The sequence below is a fragment of the Trachurus japonicus genome, chromosome 23, assembly GCF_045865225.1.
Source record: "Trachurus japonicus isolate A0001 chromosome 23, Traja_1.0".
NCBI lineage: Eukaryota > Metazoa > Chordata > Actinopteri > Carangiformes > Carangidae > Trachurus > Trachurus japonicus.
In genome coordinates this window covers 2,086,007-2,102,942 of record NC_140929.1, presented here as the reverse complement: position 1 = coordinate 2,102,942, position 16,936 = coordinate 2,086,007, and the positions used below count along the sequence as shown (strand labels likewise).

The window sequence follows — 16,936 nt, the reverse complement described above, 5'->3', positions numbered from 1 at the left end:
AATGAGCTGGACTACTGGACTGAACAAGGTTTCATGAACGTCTCCTTCTCCGTCCTCAGCAGCATCAACTGCTCTGGGATCAGCCTGCACGTGTCCACCGGGGCCACATCCATCACCAGAGGAGGTCGTTATGGTTTCTATTACCCATCATGCATCTGGGTTCATCAGCAGCAGCAGCTCCTGTCATCCATCTGGACCGAGCGCCTCGTTCCCATGTGACGAAACAAACGCTCCCATTAGCAGAGTGGAGGTTACGGCCTCGGCATCCCATAATGATCCTGGTCGGTGTAGTAAAAGCTGCTGATGATGAAACACATCAAACACACAACATGGACCCTGGATGGAGGAGAGGGATCTGTGTAACCCACGGTTACCGACCGACCGACCGCTATAGGCTACCGTTTCAGCCAATCAGATCATTTATCTTCCTTTGATGTGACTTTCACTGACCTTCAAATACTCAGAGGTCAGTTTCACTAGGACAATGAGCTTCTTTAAATAGCTCATATGATAATAACTATTAGCATCACAGCACAGCGGAGGAACGAGTCGTGTTGTTACTCACTGCACTGCAAAAACTCAAAATATTTCCAACAATATTTGTCTTATTTCTTGTCAAAATGTCTCAATTTTAGTCAAAACTAATCTCTTTCCATTTAAAATAAGACTCATCACCTAAAAATTAACTTGTTTTCAGATCATTTTCACTTGTTTCAAACAAATTTTCACATGAAATAAGTTTAAAAAAATCTGCCAGTGAAAGTAAGTTTTTTGTGCTTGTAATAAGAAAGAAAAACTTGCTCCACTATCAGATTTTTCTACTTATTTCAAGTGAAAATCTGCTTGAAAGAAGTAAAAAGTGTCTAAAAACAAGCTACTTTTTAATGTAATGAGTCTTATTTTAAGTAGAATTAGATTAGTTTTGACTAGAAATGAGACAAATATTCATTGTAAGATATTTGAGTTTTTGCAGTGTGTTTTCTGTAACATAACGATTAGTTACTTCATCTGTGATTGATCGACTCGAGTTATGTTAATGAGAGTTGTAAGATGTTGCACAATGAAACTGTTGTTACGACCTTTTGAAGATCAGAGTCAAGTCACCAGGGCCCAGTTGTTCTAAAGGTTTAATCTGAGCAAATTTTGAATAATGGATTGAATCAAACCTTGAAAATGTGTCGTTTCAAAACTAAAAACGGATTCTGAGACCAGATCAGATCAGATCAGATCAGATCAGATCACGTGATCCAGTCTTGGTTTTAATGTGGATCAAACCCTCAGCAGATAGCAGACACAGCAGCTGTATCCGTGGTAACAGCATTACGGCGGTGACGGCCGAGGCTGCAGCTCCACAGCGAAGGAATCAACAGACTCAATGTCAGCCGGAGAAAAATACTGAGACTCTGCATTTATATTCAGCCTGGACTGATGCTCATGTGTGTGTGTGTGTGTGTGTGTGTGTGTGTGTGTGTGTGTGTGTGTGTGTGTGTGTGTGTGTGTGTTTGTGTGTGTGTGTGTGTGCCCAGGTCCATACTGAGTCAGTCTGTGGTTGAACGATGTAGTTTCTGTTCTCACAGTTGTTTGTTTCTATTGATGATGTCGTCGTTTCCTGAGGTTTTAAATGTGTTCAACAAGGAAAAAACTCAAAATTATCCATTGCAATGGCCCTTTATTCATTTCTCAAGTGGTAAAAGGGTCGGGGTTAAGGTCAAATCTTTTAAATGTGGCTCTGGTGAGTGACATAAAGTCATTTTGAGGCAGAAAACCCCGTTTCACTGCAACACCTGGAGCTGGAATCAATGTTTGGCAGGTGCAAGACTCCAAATGATGCATTGCAATGGCCCTTTACTCCCTTTTCAAGTGGTAAAAAGGACTGGTTAACTGGTCACTGTGCTTCCTACACTGCAAAAACTCAAAATCTTTCCTGAATATTTGTCTTATTTCTTGTCAAAATGTCTCATTTCTAGTCAAAACTAAACTCTTTCCACTTAAAGTAAGACTCTTCCCCTAAAAATCAACTTGTTTTTAGATCATTTTCACTTGTTTCAAACTAATTTTCATTTGAAATAAGTAGAAAAATCTGCCAGTCAAAGCAAGTTTTTTGTGCTTGTAATAAGAAAGAAAAACTTGCTCCACTATCAGATTTTTCTACTTATTTCAAGTGAAAATCTGCTTAAAAGTGTCTAAAAACAAGTTACTTTTTATGTGACGAGTCTTATTTTAAGTATAATGAGATTAGTTTTGAAGTTGTGCTTCAAGGTCTCAGAGAGGAAACGCCGGCTGCTCCATAAATATCCTGCAGATCCTGATTCCACTTCATCGAGCGTCTCAGAGATAAACGGATCGAACGGAGCATCGTGCATCAGGTGTTCCATCTGCAGAAGGTCGTTCCGACTCCGTCTCCATCTCTCTCCTTCGCTGCTGCTGCTCTCACTCTCAGGTTTGTCTTTCAGCTCCTCTCTGTGGTCTCCGGCTGAAACTGGAGCCTCCGTCCTTCCTTCCTTCCTTCCATGGATCAACCTCCATGTTTCACCTCCAGCTCCGACCTGCTGCTCAACTTTCCTCCACTTTCTTTATGACCTTTATAGCTATACATTAGTCTTCATTTATATTCCTTCCTGTCCTACCTGTGACCACCTTGGTTTCCCTCATCAAACTCATCAAATACACAATCCAACAACTCCACAACGCTCTGGTGGACAAGTTGTGAGCTGCACATTCACCACGCTATGAGATAATAACACAACGTTACCACACAGAGTTGTTGTAGAGGGTAATTCATGCAAAACCGCTGATGCGCGTTGCCTTCAGGGACAGTTTTTCATCAAGCAGTCTCTGAATTTACCTCTAATTTACCCATTGAGATCATTGAATCCAGTCCTGCTCTGCTCTGATTGGATGTTTGATCGACAGCTGATCTGAGATCCACTTCAATAGATCTAATATGAGCGAGAGGAAGCTGCTCGGCCTCTTCACCTCCAGCGTTTTCTCCCCCCGACTCCTCGTTAAACAAAGAGCAAAGAGTCAAAGCTAACAATTAAAGCTTCTGTCCACAGGATGCTCGTTAACAGAGACTGTGTCGTTACTCAGCCAGAGAGCAAAGAGGAGAATAAAACAAGGATGAAGGGAAATAAAAGACAACAGAAGACGTGTCAGGGAGTTGGAGGAGTTGGCGTCCTCCAACTCCTCTTACTCTACAGTTTCAGGCCTGCATGCGCTGCGCTACGTGAGGTTTGGGTTTCCCTGGTCTGAAAATAGCATCACCCCCCTCCGACTCCATCAGATACCAGTCATACTGCAGCTCCAGCTCATCACCGCGGAGACGGAGGGACGACCACGTCCACGTCCTTCAGAGACACAAGACAGGAGAAGAGAAAGTCAACAAGTCGTTTATTATAATCCGTTAAAGCTCAGATCATAATAATGATAAACCTTCTTTATATAGCACCTCTCATGACATCCTTTATTGTCATTGTATGGACATACACAGAAATTAGGGGTGCAACTCTTTTTTTTAGAATTTTTTAACTTTTTAGAGAAATTTTACCTGTTTTTTTTGTTTTTTTTTGGATAATTTTTTAGAATTTTTTTTTTTTTTTTTTTTTAGAATTTTTTGAAACTTCTTTTTTGAGGAAGTTTGCCTTTTTTTGTTGTTGAAATTTTATATTTTTTTGTGAATTTTTTTAACTTCTTTTTTTAATTTTTAAAACTTTTTTTTGAGAAATTTTAGCTGTTTCCTGCAAATTTTTAAACTTTTTTTTTTTTCTTTGGAGAAAGTTTACCACTTTTTTCAAGAAATTTCTCTAAAATCTTCTCAAAGATTCAGGCCACTGACCCTAATTTGAACGTGAATTGACTAAGAAAGTAACGTTATTCAGTCTCAGAACAATTACAATTTTGTCCCATTGCGGTCCGTGATCTCATTTGTGTCAATCTAGGGTCCTTGATGTAAAAATGTCTCAGAACCACTGAACTACGACACCTCACATCTTCTAGTTGTTTGTATAATTTTTCCTCAGAGCAGTTGTAGATATTTTCCTTTAATAATCAATAATCGTGTTTTTCTGGGAGAGCTGGAGCGGCGGTCGGGCCGGACGAGGTAGGAGCAGCAGCAGCATTAACTGATGAGATGTAACAGCGTCATGATGCATTCGATGGATTTTTCTTTTAAATTAGCTGCAGGTTGATTGACAGCTGGCTACGCCCCCCTCCCCAGCAGGAGGAGGAGCTGACAGATGTGACAGATGTGACAGATGTGACAGATGTGACGGACGCTTCGTAGAGGGTCTGTTTCTCCACCGCAGAGCGAAGCTGCAGAGGAGAAACAGAGTGTCATGGTGGAGAGAGAGAGGAGAGGAGGGAAGTGACTCCATGTCCTTGTCAAGGACCTAATTACCTGCAGCAGCAGCAGAGGGGGGAGGGGGGAGGGGGAGGGGGCCGGCTCACACACAGAAACCTCTCATACTCTCATCTCCAGAGTGTGATGTGACGGCTCAACGTGGTCGACGATGTCACTTCCTGTCTGAGAGGTTTAGTTTTGTTCACACCTGAACCTCCAGGAGGAGATGGAGATCCCTCATGATGTCGTTTCAGTCCGACTAAAACCAGACTAGTTTCCTTTTTTCTTTTTCAAGACGAGTAGTTTTTTTCTCCTACCTTTTTGTTGACGGTTTCGGCATTTTCTTCCGCCTTCATCAGAAGTGAAGAAAACGCCGAAATTGTCAACAAAAAGCCATGTTGACTCCCTAAAGGGATACGCCAACGTTTTTTTTGTGTGTCTTGCATCACTCCCGAGTCCATGACCAGCAGATAGACACCATCCTTTCGACTGTGTGTGCAGTAACAAGGGAGATAGAGCCGTATCGCCGTAATTAGCTTAGCTCAAACGCTGGAAGTGTATGGGTAGTGTTAGCCTGCCTCCTACCCGAGTCAGAAGCTGATTTCATTTTAGCTCTAAACTCTGTAAATATATCACTTTATCCACATTTCAAACATGTTTAGGTGAGAAAGTAGCCGTTTAGATCAGCAGTGTGTCGTTAATTTGTCTAAATACCAGCTGTTTACAATTTTGTTTGGACGAATTCGGCGCTACTCAAGCTAGCCGTTGTGGCCAACGCACTTCTAGTTACTTTCACTAAATAAAACACCCGTTGCCCTTTACATACAGAAAACCATGACGATAGAATTTGTGCTTTTACTTTGAAACAGGAAGCTAACCTACCCTCGATGTAGCTAGCTTGAACCAAAATAAAGCGTCTTTGCTTGAACCCTCCGTTTTGACCGATCTCGTCCCGTTAGCGGCATTTGACCGCTCAAGATGCCTTACCGGAGAGTTTTGTAGCTCTGAGACGAAGATCGGCCCGCCGGTTTCCCTTTAGAGCTGCTGAAGAGTTTCTCTGATGACTTTAGGTGGAGGCAGGCTAACACTACCCATACACTTCCAGTGTTTGAGCTAAGCTAATTAGCGACTTTAGGTGTAGGCAGGCTAACACTACCCATACACTTCCAGTGTTTGAGCTAAGCTAATTACGGGCGATACGGCTCTATCTCCCTTGTTACTGCACGCACAGTCGAAAGGATGGTGTCTATCTGCTGGTCATGGACTCGGGAGTGAGGCAAAACACGGAAAAAATAAAATGTTGTTGTATCCCTTTAAAGGTGCGTTGACAGGTACCTGCACCCTGAGGCGTTCAAGGACCTGCCTCCACTGCAGGAATCCAGAGTGAGGGGGTGTTAACTCCCTGACAGCAGACGTACGACACCACTAACGAGAGGCTCTTAGCACAACAATTACCCCTCTCTCCTTCAGGCTTCACCCCATGGGGCCGTGTGATCGGCCCCCGGGGGCCCATCATGATTCATTTACTGCAGCGCTGCATTGATTATAGAATATGACGACTCAGCATTGATCTGCCAACACATGTAAAGACAGAGAGAGAGAGAGAGAGAGAGAACGACTGGGATCAATACGCAGTCAGCTTCCATCTCCCAGGCAGTAAATCCACATCACATCAACATGAACATGGACTTCAGCTTCGCTCCGACAGCGTCCCACGTCCCGTCGTTACATCCCACAGGACTGAAGCATCGCTTTTTCAATGATGCCTTTATTGCAAGATTAAAAAACACAATTATAAAGAAATTACACAATATAGTCATGAAATAGGCCGATACTAAATCAATAAAACTATGTCAGAAACTGAAGCACATTGAGCAGACACAAGAAAGCGAGCTTCCCACTCAATGCTTTGTAAACCAGAGGGTGATAGTAATGAAGTACACTGCAAAAACTCAAAATATTTCCAAGAATATTTGTCTTATTTCTTTTCAAAATGTCTCATTTCTAGTCAGAACTAATCTCTTTCCACTTAAAATAAGACTCATCACCTAAAAATTAACTTGTTTTTAGATCATTTTCACTTGTTTTAAACTAATTTTCACCTGAAATAAGTAGAAAAATCTGCATCTGAAAGCAAGTTTTTTGTGCTTGTAATAAGAAAGAAAAACTTGCTCCACTATCAGATTTTTCTACTTATTTCAAGTGAAAATCTGCTTGAAAGAAGTAAAAAGTGTCTAAAAACAAGCTGCTTTTTATGTGATGAGTCTTATTTCCTATAATGAGATTTGTTTTGACTAGAAATAAGATAAATATTCTTGGTAAGACATTGATTTTTTTTGTTGATCTGTACCTTACTTGAGTTTTTTTTTTTTTTTTTATCAGGACACTGGCAGATTTTTCTACTTTCAAGTGAAAATTTGTTTGCACTGATTCAAGCCTCTGGTTTCCATCTAGAAGTCCAACACATCAAGTATCTTTTCGATCATTGATCTCCGCCTTGAAGACAAATCATTTGGTTCCACTGGGGATTGAACCCAGGACCTTCTGCGTGTAAAGCAGACGTGATGACCACTACACTATAGAACCACTTCATGTGTTAAATCCTGTCTCACCTCCCGGTCAGTCAGGTTTAAATTACACTCTGTGTTAAAAAGGCCGAGTAGTGAACGTCTTTTGCTGGTTTTGTTCAGCTGGTGTTGAACTCATTAAACGACTCTGAGCTCTGATTCTTAAATTCAAGAATAAACTTGACTGGACAGGACGAGACGTTCACTACTCTGCTTCTTAACACAGAATGTAATTTAAAACCTGACTGACCGGCAGGTGAGACAGGAAGTAACACATGAAGTGGTTCTATAGTGTAGTGGTCATCACGTCTGCTTTACACGCAGAAGGTCCTGGGTTCAATCCCCAGTGGAACCAAATGATTTGTCTTCAAGATCAATGATCGAAAAGATACTTGATGTGTTGGACTTCTAGATGGAAACAAAGGAGATCAGAGGGTTCACTCAGTGGAGGTTTAACATCTACATAAACATATCGTCTGCATAGATGTGAACATGGAAAGGCAAAAGTCAGATCAGTGAACGTCTCGTCCTGTCCAGTCAAGTTTATTCTTGACTTTAAGAATCAGAGCTCAGAGTCGTTTAATGAGTTCAACACCAGCTGAACAAAAAGGATCCAGTGGTCTGATGGTGACAGTGTGACAGTGAACACCACATACAGACCTGGACAAATTGTTGGTACTAATCATCTGCATCTATGCAGACGATACAGTCGTTTATAGAGATGAATAAAAGCTGAAGAGCTTGTTGTTAAATCTGTACAGATGATAAGTTCAGTGTTTTCAGATACAGATAGAAACCCCTGATTTCCTTTGTTTCCATCTAAGTTTCCTTCCAATCATTGATCTCGATCTTGAAGACAAATCATTTGGTTCCACTGGGGATTGAACCCAGGACCTTCTGCGTGTAAAGCAGACGTGATAACCACTACACTATAGAACCACTTCATGTTTCAGTTCCTGTCTCACCTACCGGTCAGTCAGCCACTTTTCACATTTTTGTCTTTTCTTGATGCATCAGTGAGGGGACAGAGGATTCAAAGATAGAGGACGAACCAGGGTCCGTCCTCTTCCCAGTTCGTCCAAATTTGACGAACCGGGAAGAGGAGCTTCGAGAAGCTTCCGCTACAAAACAAGCTTGAAATATAGACTTATTTAATTTTTTTCGGGACAATTTCTCATTTCGGGGCTTCAATACAAGACAGACATTACATACGAGCAGCATGGAGGTATTTGGATGTTTTTTGGTGTGTCTTTTTGTTACAAAGACAGTTGGTATCCGTTTGCAACCGTTATATGGACATGCACTGCTACGCCGAGACCCCCTGTAACTCAGAGAAGCCACGGAGGACTCTGAAACTTCTCCCAGCCCTTAGTCCACATGAGGGGGAGGAGATAATGAGGGAAATAATTTCAATTTTGGGTGAACTATCCCTTTAATTAAAATGTTATTTCATGGTTTAATCAGGTTGTTTTTGTATATGTTTGTGTATTTGTCCATGTGTCAGTCAGAGCAGGTAAAAGCTCAGCTCAGTGTTTTTCTCTGAGGCCTCGAGTCACTGAGCAGATGAGACAGGATGAGACAGATAAAAGCAGAGGAGGAGGAGGAGGAGGAAGAGGAGGAGGAGGAGGAGGAAGAGGAGGAGGAGGAAGAGGAAGAGGAGGAGGAGGAAGAGGAGAGAGGAGGTGATGTGTTTGTCTCTGTAGATAAGATCCCGTCTGGGAGCAGCAGAGTTTTATCGTACAGACGATCTGCAGGGACACGAACGCACCACAGACCGAAGCACCTGCAGGTCAGTCACAGTCAGCGGTGCGTTCAGGGAGCCTCGGTAAAACAGAACGTCCAATGCTCCAATCAGCTGCTGCATCTTCATACGTGTCACAATCACATTTTTATCATATATTATAATGATTTGGTCTTTATATATCTGACCGTCTGTGTAACTTTGTTGAGTAGGCTACTATGCACTGCTACACTGCTCTGCTCTCTCTTCTTTTTTCTTTTTTATATTGATTGCCATTGCACTATTTTATATTTTTAAATTTACTACCAACCTCTTTGGTTTTAAATATCCTTTTCTTTTCTTTTTCTTGTATCCTTTATTTATGTTATGCAAATGACCAAAGGTAAGAATTTCACTGTAATTATATGTGACAATAAAGTCAAGTTACAACTTAACTTACAAGGCAACGGCATGTTTTGTCTTTTATTATCTTTACATGTATAATATTGACATATGTCAGTGAGGTTTGGTATGGATATACTGTATGTATGTGTGCAATATAAATATAGATCATACATACACGTACATATTCATAAACTAAATACATACATAACACATAATAACTGTATATTAGTGACATTATATTACAGATTATACAGTATAAGTCACAATATGTTATATGTATAGATGCAGGTGGTGACAGATATAACTCCAGCACTGCAAAAACTCAAAATCTTAACAGGAATATTTGTCTTATTTCTAGTAAAAATGTCATTTCTAGTCAAAACTAATCTCCTTCTACTTAAAATAAGACTCATCACATAAAAAGCAGCTTGTTTTTAGACACTTTTTACTTCTTTAAAGCAGATTTTCACTTGAAATAAGTAGAAAAATCTGATAGTGGAGCAAGTTTTTCTTCCTTATTACAAGCACAAAGAACTTGCTTTCACTGACAGATTTTTCTACTTATTTCAATTGAAAATTAGTTTGAAACAAGTGAAAATGATCTAAAAACAAGTTCATTGTTAGGCGATGAGTCTTATTTTAAGTGGAAAGAGGTTCGTATTGACTAGAAATGAGATATTTTGACAAGAAATAAGACAAATATTCTTGGAAAGATTTTGAGTTTTTGCACTGTCCGACCTTTAAATACATATATAAACATATACTGTATATTTAAATGGTCTGGAGTTGTACTGTATCTGTCACCACCTGTATCATGTTCATATACACACACACACTCTGCATGTGTGTGTGGGTTAAATAGGGAGTTGCTTTGTGGGCGTCTCTGTCTGGTGTTGTGTGTTGGCATGACGATGGCTGTGACCAGCGTGTGGATGGAGGACGGATTTTGTGTCATCTGAGCTGCCGTATTGTTTCCCCTCAGTCAGAGGAGCGGCAGGAATGCTCGGCGGCTGCTGGGGGGGGGGGGGGTGGGGGGGGGGTCTATACTTAGAGATTGACTGCATGCTCACACACACACACACACACACACACACACCCTGAGGACCATGCAGGACCCTCAGAGACAGAAAAACGCTGAAGCTGAATTTTCTGCACTAAACTATATACGAATCAAATCATGATGATGGGGAGGTGAGGGGGGGTCGAGGGGGTCGAGGGGGGTTGACGGCTGCTGACTCGCCTCCACACATCACCCCCCAGATAAAAAGCCTGACACGCCACCATGCCTGAGTTTTACAGCCACATGTTCAGGATGTAAATCCAGGTGACGCTCGGTGTGTTTCTGCAGCAGGATGTAAATGAGAGATCGATCTACAACATGAACTCTACTCACACGTCATCGGCACTGCAGCGGCTCAGCGACTGTCAGACTAAGTCCTGTCTTCATGAACACAAAGACTCATCAGAGTTTTATACAAACAGACACAGAATCACCTGAGAAACGTTTATGACAATGTGTTTTATGTTTCATAATGTCATGTTTAATGTCTGACCTTTATTTTTCTTTAAAGAGACCATGAGGAGTTTGTATTTGGTTATAAAAGAGTCTCATATTAATGTGGATGAATCTACGTTGAATGAATGAATGAATTTTATTTTCGAACATGTATTAAAAAAAAAAGTAGGTAACACTTTATTTTAAGGGGTCCTTGTTCCTGTGTATCTACCTAATTAATTACAGTGTAATTACCTATGTAACCGTATGTAATAACATGTACTTACATTGTAAATACATAGTGTATTTTAGTGTACTTACAGGTCCTTGTTACACTTGTGATAAGAAATGCCAAAGTGGCCTCTCTCTTTGCACAAGCATTTCTTATGACAAGTGTAACAAGGACCTGTAAGTACACTAAAATACACTATGTATTTACAATGTAAGTACATGTTATTACATACGGTTACATAGGTAATTACACTGTAATTAATTAGGTAGATACACAGGAACAAGGACCCCTTAAAATAAAGTGTTACCAAAAAGGGTGTAACTATTTGTACATACAAAAAGAAAGAAAAAGAGAAATAAAAATAAATAAATAAATAAAGTCAAGACATAACAAAACACTGCGCATTGTTCGAAAAAGGAGTGGGAGGAACAAAACTTTTAACTACTCTTCAGTTTCTAACCACACAGATATCCTTATAACTATAATACACCTATATAAATATATACCATATATACACTTCTATATAAATATATAATTACAAAAATAAAAATATACTACATACATATCCTATATATATATATATAAACTATCCCCATAAATAAATATATACCATACTAACAATATAACAATCAACCCTATTCTATTTATAGATTACGCACTTGTTAATGGATCTATTTTAGATAAATATATCGTTTTGTCTTTACAGTTATTTTGATATTATTATTTAGTGGTCGACTCGTCCAGCATTTCCTAGTTTCAATTTCCCGGACGCTGCCCGGTGGGTCATTGGAATAACGCCGCCGGATCGCTAGTTGGCATCGTTTATGGTCAGAACTACGACGGTATCTGATCGTCTTCCAACCTCCGACTTTCGTTCTTGATCAATGAAAACATTCTTGGCAAATGTTTTCGCTTTCATCCAAGAATTTCACCGTGCGCGCCGCTGAGGCTCATGGGAAATGTAGTGAAAACACTTTGCTTTCCGAAACTCTGTTGTTCCTTTAAAACAGTTATTTTATTGTACAAAATTTGAACAATTCAACTCATTTTTATGTGTTTCCTGTCACCATGAACCTGAACCTGAACCTGAACCTGCTGATGATGAAATTGATCAAATGTTCAAACCTTGTGATTAATGATCAGAGGCTGAAGCAGCTTCACCTCCCCCCCCTCCTCCTCCTCCTCCTCCTCCTCCTCCTCCTCTGGATCTTTACATTGACTCCCAGTCAGTCAGAGCTGCTGAGTCGTCAGGGCATCAAACAGCTGGAGGATGGAGGTGGGAGGGGGGGGGGTAAACAGCTGGTTAAAGGTGTAACGAAGCCAGACGTTTCCCCTGTGAAGCCAGTTCACCAGAGCTGAACCACACACAGAACAGCAGAGTCTGTTTATAACCAGGGACATTGAACCTGACGCTGGCTCTCAATGCAGCAGCAAGACTTTCATTTACAGGACGCTAATTATGTGATAATGTCAAAACAAATCTCATTCTACTTAAAATAAGACTCATCACATATAAAAGTAGCTTGTTTTTGGACACGTTTTACTTCTTTCAAGCAGATTTTCACTTTAAAAAAATCTGACAGTGGAGCAAGTTTTTCTTTCTTATTACAAGCACAAAAAACTTGCTTTCACTGGCAGATTTTTCTACTTATTTCAAGTGAAAATGTGTTTGAAACAAGTGAAAATGATCTAAAAACAAGTTCATTTTTAGTTGATGAGTCTTATTTTAAGTGTAAAGAGATTAGTTTTGACTATAAATGAGACATTTTGACAAGAAATAAGACAAATATTCTTGGAAAGATTTTGAGTTTTTGCAGTGTAGAAATAACGATTGATTGTGTAGAAATAGTCCAGAAATAATTGATTGTAATTGACAGTTTCAAGGACTTGATGGAGAAAAATTCTGTCCTTTCCCATAAAATTCATCCATGTGTAATATTTTGCCTTCATGAAAAACATGACATTACTATGAAACTGGCCGTTATTCTTGACATTATCACATACAGTACTTAGCGGCCTGTAAATTAAAGGGACGATGCATTCAAAGACTTAAAACCTCAAGTTATGAAGAAAAAAAGTGAGGTGACATGTTGTTGAGGTCGTCTCAGGCGTCTGATCTGATCTCAGTTCAGTGTTTAGAGACGACGCCTTCAAAGAGCGTGAAGGTCGGAGGACACGGCTGTTGTCTCTTAACAACACGTCGTCCACCACAGTGGAGTCAGAGCACTTCACACTTTACATCTGATGATGGTGGTGGCGTCCCTCAGGACCGATGATCCATTAACCGTCCGCTTCTTCCTCTTCTCTTGTCTCTACGATCTAGCTGTTCTGTTGTTTTTTTGTTTTTATTTCAGTTTAGTGACGTCACGATGACTTGTTTTCACGGTCATGTTAATCAAGGTATTATCACGGTATTATGATGCCATGTAAAGCCCTTTGAGACAAACTGTTTGTAAAAACGGGCTATACAAATAAAATTGCCTTGCTTAATTAATCGTAAAGATTCCTAAATACCATCACTTTCCAAAAAAGATTATGTCAAAACCATACAGTACAGTAGGACTATGTACAGATACTGGGTTCAATTACTTTAATGTCAATTTACCTAATGAAACATTGAATTAGTAGGAATTTATATGTCAGTGTGTCATTTGTAACAATTAAAATGAACTTAAACATTTGGTCTAGATGACGATTAATGACTTTAATATTTCAATCATTTCCCCTGGAGGATGAATAATTGGACGTAGGCTATATTAATAGATACTGGAAATATTTTGTGTAAACAATAAGTAATTATATTTTGACTATATTTTGATTATATTTGATTTTACACATTCATAGTGTTGTGAAGTGAATTAATGCAGAATAATTGTGATAATCAAACAGTAATACTGGGATTTTTTCTCTGCCAGTCATCGTACGAAGAAAATCTATAATCATGAACTCCCTACTTCAGTTATATAATTAACCAAACTTCTGTTTAATACGAAACTCTGGTTCCTCTTTGGGGGATTTCAGGAGGAAGGAGGAGACGATAGAATCATTTTAATCACTAATCTCTGATCGATTAGACACTACACTTAACACTACATTCATGTATCATCGTGGCATGTCATTACCTGTTGTTGTCTGTACTTATGTCGATTGTTTGTATGTTTGTCTATGTGGTTATATGTGTTTATAACGTATTTGTCCCTCACGTCACCTATTAAATAAAAAAAAAATTTAAAAAAGAGAAAAAAAAAGAAGCAGCTTCAGTTTGAGGATCAGTCGACATCGTCCTCATCATCACCGGCTGTCGTTTGTTTCATCTTCATATGAATTTATATAGAAGAGGAGAGGAAGTATCAAACTGAACATCGTTAATACGTCAGCGTTTAGTATTGATCAGAGGGAGGAGGGGTAAAGGGGGGCAGGGGGGCAGGTTTCAGAGTGAAGCTGCCGTTTGCATCGACTTGATTTATGTGCATCCAGATTGAAAGTGAGACCCCGGCCCCTCCCCCACCCACCTACAGCACATACATGTACATGAGCACATACATGTACTCAGCCTGAGTGTTGCAGCTCTGCAGCAGAGGGTGGAGGTGGGGGGGTGGAGGGTGATGGGGGGTCGTTGTCTCTTTGCAGCCAGCTTGTTTCCTGACGTGCAGCCTCTGCGACTTCATGATCTCAGCTCGGCTTCGTCTCGGCCGTCACGCTCACTTTACCTCAGGCTCCAAACGGCAAATGGTGCAAATCTGAATAATACACTGCAAAAACTCAACATCTTACCAAGAATATTTGTCTTATTTCTAGTCAAAAACAAATCTCATTATACTTGAAATAAGACTCATCACATTAAAAGCAGCTTGTTTTTAGACACTTTTTACTTCTTTCAAGCAGATTTTTCACTTAAAAAAATCTGACAGTGGAGCAAGTTTTTCTTTCTTATTCCAAGCACAAAAAAAACTTGCTTTCACTGGCAGATTTTTCTACTTATTTCAAGTGAAAATTAGTTTGAAACAATTGAAAATGATCTAAAAACAAGTTCATTTTTAGGTGATGAGTCTAATGTACGTGGAAAGAGATTAGTTTTGACTAAAAATGAGACATTTTGACAAGAAGTAAGACAAATATTCTAGGAAAGATTTTGAGTTTTTGCAGTGTAGCTACACGCTCCTGCTCCCAGAATGCCGCTGGGCTAACAAACATTAGTTCAGTGTTGTTACCTCTGCCAGGCGGCGTCTTCACGGTCAGGCTGCTGCTACAACATGAATGGATTTAATGACGACATGTTCACACACACACACACACACACTGCAAAGTAAAAACTCAAAATATTTCCAAGAATGTTTGTCTTATTTCTTGTCAAAATGTCTCATTTCTAGTCAAAACTAATCTCTTTTCACTTAAAATAAGACTCATCACCTAAAATTAACTTGTTTTTAGATAATTTTCACTTGTTTCAAACAAATTTTCCCTTGAAATAAATAGAAAAATCTGCCAGTGAAAGCAATTTTTTTTGTGCTTGTAATAAGAAAGAAAAACTTGCCCCACTATCGGATTATTTTGAGTGAAAATCTGCTTGAAAGAAGTAAAAAGTGTCTAAAAACAAGCTGCTTTTTAATGTCACAAGTCTTATTTTAAGTATAATGACATTGTTTTGACTAGAAATAAGACAAATATTCTTGGAAATATTTGTCTAATTTCTAGTCAAAACTAATCATTTTTCCACTTAAAATAAGACTCATCACCTAAAAATGAACTTGTTTTTAGTTAAATTTCACTTGTTTCAAACTAATTAATATACTAATACTAAAATTTTCACTTGAAATAAGTAGAAAAATCTGCCAGTCAAAGCAAGTTTTTTGTGCTTGTAATAAGAAAGAAAAACTTGCTCCACTATCAGATTTTTCTACTTATTTCAAGTGAAAATCTGCTTGAAAGGAGTAAAAAGTGTCTAAAAACAAGCTGCTTTTAATGTGAGGAGTCTTATTTTAAGTATAATGAGATTTGTTTTGACTAGAAATGACATTTCGACTAGAAATAAGACAAATATTCTTGGTAAGATATTGAGTTTTTGCAGTGCAGGGACAAGAGAATCACCTCCTTTAATTCACCTCTGACTTCTATAATCCTTCGTCCTGATTGTCTTTGTTGTAATTTAGCTGCTTCCTGATCCTCAGGTTAATGAAGTCTTTCTCTGCACTGATTAAAAAAGAAAAAAAACACACTGTTATATATAAAATCGTCTTAATGTGACTCTGGTTTCCAAATGTACAATTACAGTACAGTAAGACGTTTTAATAATGTCTTGTTCCATAGGAGTTATTTCATTAATTAGCAGTTCAATCTGGGAAAATACACCATAGGCTACATCATCATTTGTAGGATTAATTAACCAGCAGAGACTCATGTTCAACATGAAGTTCATTACACGGCCGTTTGAGCTTAAAAAATGTTCATCAGCCACCAAATCAGACTTTTAATTAAAGATTAATAAACCTCCTGCTGAGGCGTTTTTTGTCTGGAAGCTGTTTCCTAACCTTTGACCTGTTGATATTTATTGATCAGTTTGAAGTGAAAACATTAGTTTTGAATGTATCTTCCTGTTTCTGACTCTGGATCGCTGGTCTTCCCATCTCTGTCCGACAGCTGTGATGGATGTGTGGGATGTTTTACCGCCGCTGCCTCCATAAACAGCTTTGCTCTGATTAGAGTGCTGCGTTTACTGACACCGGGTCGTTTTTATTTCCTCCTGTCTTAAACTTCAGTCAATAATTAGCTGAAGGAGATAAATGTCAGCAGCTGTAGCAGTTGAGTGGAGCAGGAGGTCGGTACCTCGCTGCTGCTGTTGTTGTTGGCACATTGATTAACATTAACCTGATCGATAGGTGATCAAACCCTTGACCCTGGTAAACGTCCCTCTGATCCACCAGGTTCACGCTGTTTGTGATGTGCAGAGAAACTTCAGTGTTTTCCTGCTGCTTTATGATGCTTCACATCATCAGTGTGGCGTTCAATGACCCCAGTTCACATTGGTGTCATGCTTCTATGTTTTCTTCTACAGTGAAGATGAGTGACGCCTTTCCATGTTCACATCTATGCAGACGATATGTTCATGTAGATGGTTAAAAGACGAGCTTGTTGTTTAACCTCCACAGATGGGAATTTCTAATTTCCTTTGTTTCCATCT

The 16,936-nt window shown here is 39.4% G+C and overlaps 3 non-coding genes across 3 annotated transcripts; 1 reads left to right on the top strand and 2 right to left on the bottom strand.

Moving 5' to 3' along the window:
* Positions 1 to 6,852: 6,852 nt before the first annotated feature.
* Positions 6,853 to 6,925, bottom strand: trnav-uac (transfer RNA valine (anticodon UAC)). The gene has a single exon. It is a non-coding gene; the product is annotated as a tRNA-Val (tRNA).
* Positions 6,926 to 7,188: 263 nt separating this feature from the next.
* On the top strand, positions 7,189 to 7,261 carry trnav-uac (transfer RNA valine (anticodon UAC)). Its single transcript has one exon. It is a non-coding gene; the product is annotated as a tRNA-Val (tRNA).
* Positions 7,262 to 7,772: 511 nt separating this feature from the next.
* trnav-uac (transfer RNA valine (anticodon UAC)) lies at positions 7,773 to 7,845 on the bottom strand. The gene has a single exon. It is a non-coding gene; the product is annotated as a tRNA-Val (tRNA).
* Between the last annotated feature and the right edge of the window lie 9,091 nt (positions 7,846 to 16,936).